The following is a 7018-nucleotide window of genomic DNA, read 5'->3' as shown; positions in this document are numbered from 1 at the left end:
TCATGTTCTTTTCTTACTCCTTCTGCCTCCTACTCACAGCTAGTTAGCTCCATGTGTCCCTGGGTGGCCTGGAAATATAAATCACACAATCATTGCATCTCATTGTCCTGTCCATATCATAACCATTAAAATGCCTTGGGTATAATTAGAACTGAGGGCAATGCAAGGTGTGCCCAGGAGGACCTCACAGCAGCCCTGTGGGTTCCACAACCCAAAGAGCAGTGGATGATAAACATGTCATCCCGTGGTTTCACAACGTGTTACCAGAATGCAGTCAAAATGGAGAAGACCAGAACCATGTATGAGAACATCAAGTAAAAGCAGAAGGTTGCAAAATGAATGCAGCGTGTTTGTTTATGCAAAATTTCAAGATATTTACAAACTAATACTATGTAGTGTTTACAAAATACATGCTATAGATTGATTATCAAATGGTCATAAAAGCATGAAAACCTGGAAAGTCTCTCTCATTGTGGACTTGGTTTCCATGGAAGAGAAAGATCTGAGATTAGGAAGGAATTTACAGGGGGTTTCCTTTCCATGCATAATTTTATTTCATTCTCCTTTTTTCTTTTATTGAAAAGAAGATTTACAGAGAGAGAGAGAGAATTCCATGCATTGGTTCACTCCCCAAACGGCTGCAACATGCAGAGCTAAGCTGGTCCAAAGCTGGAAGCCAGGAGCTTCTTCTTCCAGGTCTCCCATGTGGGTGAAAGAGTCCAAGAACTTAAGCCATCCTCCACGGCTTTCCCAGGACATTAGCTGGATAGGAAATGAAGCAACTGGGACCCCAGCTGGCACCCATGTGGGATAGATTAGCTCTGTGGTGCCAATGTAGGTAGATTAGCCTGCCATGCCACAGCACTGGCTCCATAATTTTTATTTTTTAAAAAAGATTTATTTGTTTTTATTGGAAACTAAGATATACAGAGAGGAGGAAAGACAGAGAGGAAGATCTTCCATCCGATGATTCACTCCCCAAGTGGCCGCAATGGCAGGTGCTGCGCTGTTACGGAGCCAGGAGCCAGGAAGTTCCTCCAGGTCTCCCACGTGGGTGCAGGGTCCCAATGCATTGGGCCATCCTCAACTGCTTTCCCAGGCCACAAGCAGGGAGCTGGATGGGAAGTGGAGCTGCCGGGACTAGAACCGGCATCCATATGGGATCCCAGCGCGTTCAAGGCGAGGATTCTAGCTGCTAGGCCACCGTGCTGGGCCCTGTAATTTCATTTCTTAAAGACCAAAGAAATATTTGACAGAAACAGTCTTGTAAAAAAAAAAAATCAAAAGATGTATTCATTTTTATTAGAAAGGCAGATTTACAAAGAGGAGAGACAGAGAAAGATCTTACATCCACTGGTTTACTCCCGAAATGACCAAACAGTTAGAGCTGAGCCAATCTCAGAAGCCAAGATCCAGGAACTTCTTCTGGGTCTCCCATGCAAGTTCAAGGTCCCAAAGCTTTTGGGCCATTCTCTGCTGTTTTCCCAGGTCACAGGTAGGAAGCTGAATGGGAAGTGGAGCAGCAGGGGCATGAACTGGCTCCACCTGGGACCCTGGTGCATGAAAGGGGAAGATTAGCCACTAAATCAATAAGCTGCCCTGAAAACAATTCTATTAAAATTTGTTCATGCTGCCTGGAGGGTGCATGGACACTTGCTGTTATTTTTAGGACTTCACTATCTGAGCATATTTATGATAAGAAGGGATACTATTAGGATGCAGGAATGACCTCAAGGTCACTGGGCAGGTGTGTGGTGCAGTGGTTAAGACACTGTTTGGGATCTCTGTTTCATATTTGAGTGCTTGGGTTTGAGTCCCAGTTCTGCCTTCCATCCTGGCTTTCTGTGAATGAACACAGTGATGCCTCATGTAGTTAGGTTTGTGATACTCACATGGGAGCCCTGGATTGAGTTCCTAGCTCCTGGCCATTCCCAGCTCTTAGATATTAGGAGAGTGAACCAGCAGATGAAAGAGTTGCTCTCTCTCTCTCTCTGCCTTTCAAATAAATAAAAGCAGTAAGTTAAAAAAAAAAAAAGCATGAAATCTCAAGCCTCTTTCCTATCTCAACTTTATCAAATTCGTTCTCCTTAAGTTGTGTAGTTTAGATAAGGTTTGAACAGTTGTACCTGTGGAGGCTCTGTCTCTACATTTGTCAACAGAGCATTCGAAAATGCAGCCACACGTGTTGAAGGCTCATTCTGTCTTAGGACACTGGGTAATTAGCAATCTGGACCCTATTTTTTTCCCCAGGAAGGTTAGGGAGCCAAAGCAATTGTGGGTAGGTTGCCTCTGAAAAGTATAGAGGCTTTCTGGAATGCTCATATTGTGTTTTTCCAGAATTCTCATGAATTTCAGAATTTTATTTTACTGTCAGCAGCAAAGTATCCATACTCTAAAGTATTTCTTTAGTTTTTACTACAAGCCAAGGGTAGGGGTGGGCAGCCCTCATCTCTTTACAGAGTCCCAGATCTGTTCCACATTCCTGGGAGGCAGAGGGTGACCGCTCAGGTGCCTGAGTCTTTGCCAACCATGCCGAAGATCCAGACTGAATTCCCAGCCCCATCCCCACCCTAGGCCAACCCAGCCCTAGCTGTGGCAGGGCATCAGGAAGTGAGCCAGGGGATGGCAGCACGCTCTGTTTCTTTGTCATTAAAAGGTATGTTATTTGATTTTTTTCTAGAAGCTATACTGTATCCATGCATCAGGCATAGGCTTTCAGCAACAAATATCCTGGGGACAGCGCTTACTAAGGACATTTAGTTATAAACGATAAAGTCTCTGTGACAGAGCAGGCAGCACTCGCCCCTCTGGGGTCTGGGGCCTGGTGCAGTCACTCAGCAGTCTCACTCCTGCTTACACACCCAGAGCATCAACCAGCGTGCACTGTGGCTATCAGCCGCCCCCACCCCCAAATACACACACACTTCGCCAGGGTTGGTCTGTGTGGTCAGTAGCACAAGCTCACAAATAAACAGGATAATCAAGGATTAACAACCTGTGGTTTCCATCTTAGGTCTCTCTTTTTCTCTTTCTCTCACAGTCGTCACTGTGGGAAGACACAGAGCATTGTAGCAATAGCCAGCTCAGAACTGATGCCTCTCACCAGCCATGGATGTGAGTTTGGAGTGGATCTGTGGGCTCAAGTGTGCGTGCCTGAAGCTGTGGCTGTTCGCTGGAACCTTGTGCAAGACCCTGGCCAGAGTCACCCAGCTGGGCCATTTTAAGGACCCAGATGCCTCAGCAGCCATTTTGCTGACTTCTCCTTGCCCTGTAGCAGGTTGCATGCTATGCTCAGCTACAAAGGAGTCTGGGAAATCACAGACCAGGCCTTTGCAGCTGCTCAGCAGGGAGATGGGGGTGGCTGGGAATGACAGCAGCACGGCTCAAGGCAGCTCTCACAGGGCCCTCCCCACACTCAGCTTGTCTGATTGTTGCTACCAGCATTGCAGCTCTGATTTTTTGGACACAGAAGTTAGGCCCCCTGCAGGGTCAGGTTAAGCATTTTTGGCAACAGCATTCACAGGTTACATTTGAATCTTCATGCTATGCTATGTGGAGAAACAGCCAGGTCCGTCACACAGAAAAAAAAAAAAATTTTAAGGACAATGGTGCCCTAGCAATGAGAAGCAAAATACTTGGTAGATAGATAGATAGACAGACAGACAGACAGATAGATAGATAGCCTAGCAGCTAGAGTCCTCGCTTTGAATGCATCAGGATCCCATATGAGTGCCAGTTCTAATTCCAGTAGCCATGCTTCCCATCCAGCTCCCTGCTTATGGCCTGAGAAAGCAATGGAGGGCAGCCAAAAGCCTTAGGATCCTGCACCCATGTGGGAGACTCAGAAGAAGCTCCTGGCTCTTGGCTTCAGATCGGCACAGCTCTGGCCATTGTGGTCACTTTAACAGAGATCTGGATGCGAAGTGAGCTGCTGGGACTCAAACCAGCAACCCATATGGGATGCAAGAGATACAGATAGTGGCTTTACTCGCTATGCCACTGTGCAAGCCCCAGCCAGATACATCCTTGTCCCCCAGAACAGACCTGTCTGGCTTCCCAAGCCTGCAGGCTCATACCCACAGGAGCAAGGGTATATTTCAGGTGGCCGTGGTGGAATCCTGCAGGGTAGGCTGGATTGGGTCCTCACGCTGGTTTGAGACATCTGTCACATGAGCTGGATTAGGAAGTATCCAATACCACTCTACTGTGATTTGAAAAGTAAGTGCTGAAGTCTTGGAAATCCGTTCTTTCTCCATGGCGTCTGATGGCTGGAGGGAGGGACAGGAGAGGAACCTTTTCAACTGCCCACCATCCTGTGCCATATGGAGCCTACTCTGGCGGGTCCGCCCTAGACCCTGCTGTCCAGCTCTGCTGGGACCACTTGTGCCCAGGCCTGGGTTTGCAGGGCATCTGCTAGAGGTGAGGACGTGGTAGGAAAATGTTTCCCACTGCAGTGGTTCCCATGCACCCATGGCAGACAGCAGGCCTGAGGAGTCTGTGGCATAGCAGGTACCCTCAAGAAGGCATGGTGGGTGCCACTGACCTCAGCTGCCACAGCTACCTGGAGCATGTGGCCTGCCTACCTTCGCCACATCATGAGATGACCTGGAAGGAGAAACTGTCTTCCCTTCAACTGGGGGAGATGTGCCCACCCTTCTCCATTACCTCAGTGGTAGGCGTCTCTGTCCCCTTCGTCACAGCCGTGCTTCCGGTCCCCCCCACCCCATGCAGAGCACCGAGATCCTACTACATCTGCTCAGGAGCATGGATCTCCACCTGCTTCCTCAGGACTGTCCTAGTTTCCAGGAGTCTTCCCAGGTGGCCCCACCCTCCCCAGCCCCAGGCTGAGCAGGAGGCACCCTGACTCACCCTGCCCATCCAACCGGTCCCTGGTGTTGCGCGCCCTCTGTGGCAAGGGCCGCCAGACCTGTCTGCCTCCAGCTGCCACCTGGGCCAAGCAGCCCCCATCTTGCACTCCTGTCCACCAGGCCCTTGGACCAAGCCTCCCTCTGCTGACCCCATCTCCTCTAAGGGGTCCCACTGTTCAAGAACCCTAATGATGGTGGACACATCATGTGCCAGATTTCTCTCTCTCTCTTTCTCCTTCTCTTTTTAAAGAGCATTTTCTTGTACTTTAAAAAAACGATTTATTTACTTTCTTTATTGGAAAGACAAATTTACAGAGAGAAGAAGAGACAAAGATCCTTTATCTGTTGATTCAATCCCCAAATGACAATTAAACTGACTTGATTGGAAGCTATGAGCCTCTTCCAGGTCTGCCATGTGGGGGCAGGGTCCCAAGGAGTTGGACCATTCTCCACTGCACTCCCAGTCCACAAGCAGAGAGCTGGATCAGAGGTGGAGCAGCCAGGACATGAACCAGTGCCAATATGGGAGGCTAGCACTTGCAGGTATAGGATTAGCCTATTGAGCCACCATGCTGGCTTCCTGTGCCAGGCCTTTTACAGCCACTGGCTCTCATGACCAAAGTCCAAAGAGGTGCCCAGGTCATCCTGCAAGCAACAGAGCTGGGATGCAGGCTCACTCCTGTCCCTCCAGAGCCTTTTTTTTTTTTTTTAAGATTTATTTTATTTTAAAGTCAGATATACTGAGAGGAGGAGAGATAGAGAGGAAGTGGAGCTGCCGGGATTAGAACCAGCGGCCATATGGGATCAAGGCGAGGACCTTAGCCACTAGGCCATGATGCCGAGCCCCCTCCAGAGCCTTTTATCTGTGACCTTGACCCTGTTGCTTCATGTGGAGCTCCTGCTCTTCTGCACCCCAATGCCCTGCCTTCTCCCCATCCTCCATCCCCCAGCTCTGCCTCATGGCTTCTCTGATGGTTCCTTCCTGCACAGCCCCGGCAGGGGCATCTCAGCTCCCGGCAAGGCTGTCCTGAAGTACCTCATATGCATCTTTGGGTATTTCACGTGAGCCTGCATGCACCCCAGAGCTGGGGCTGGCTGGCTGAATGACAAGTGGGACCTTCTGCTTCCTTCCAGAGCCAGACCCCAAGTTAAGTCAGGCGTCTGTTAGCCCCAGAGCTGCCCGGGCTCTACTCTGTCACCACCCACTCCACCCCAGGGGGAATATGCCTTGAATATCCGGCTATACACACACACACACACGCACACCCCAACGCCACCGCCACACCTCCCCTCCCCAATCAGAAGGCAGTGAGCTGGCCCTCTTGTTGCTGTTGATTTCCTGTAGCCATCAGCTATGCCTCCAGCACCAGCAGGAGTAGCCCAGGACCTGTGACCTCAGAGAGCCTGCTGCTGGACCGGGCACTGGGTGGGCACTTGGGGGCCTGGGTTCTGTTCTTCTCAGGCCTCTCTGGGGAGAAGGTGCAATGAGACTGGGAAAGGGATAGTGTGTTGGGGGAAGGTTCCTCCTGGCCAGGCCTACTACAGTGTGAGGCAGGCAGGACAGGCGGCTTCTGGTCCTCAAAGGCTCCTCCCTCCCCATGTCCCCAAGGTACCTCCTCAGCTTTCCACCTTTAGAATTAAATATTGCCATATCGGGAAGCAGAGCATATGCTAGGAAGGCCCAGCCATTTAGAATAATCTAGATTTCAGACTGAGCCCTTCATGGGTGCCTAAGGACTCCGTGAGAGGCAGTGAGCAAGTACCAAGGGGTCAGTGAAGGGGACAGGGGATGACAGGGAGAGAGGCGGAGAGTGGGTATTTTTGGGTGGGGCCGCAGGGCCAGCCTTCTTTTCCCCTAGGATGCTGCCCACAGCCAGTCCTAACAAGTGTGTAGACAAACAAGTGAGTAAACAAGGAGGAATTGTGCAACACTCATGGCCCACACTGCGCACACAGGGCCTGAAGGAGCTGGGGAGGGGCATCACTGTGGGAGGATCACGTCCTCTTGGAGGAGGCGGGCCTGCGGTACTGTCCTGATCCCCGGCAGGTGCGGCCTCACCTCGGCTGAGGGTTAAGTGGTGCCGGCTGCTCTGGGCACGGCCTCTCCCGGAAGCTGTCAGTGTTCCCAGGCGTGCCAATTGCTGAGGTGC

The sequence above is a fragment of the Ochotona princeps genome, chromosome 1 (genome assembly GCF_030435755.1).
Source record: "Ochotona princeps isolate mOchPri1 chromosome 1, mOchPri1.hap1, whole genome shotgun sequence".
In the NCBI taxonomy this organism is placed as follows: domain Eukaryota; kingdom Metazoa; phylum Chordata; class Mammalia; order Lagomorpha; family Ochotonidae; genus Ochotona; species Ochotona princeps.
This window is presented reverse-complemented; position numbering follows the sequence as displayed.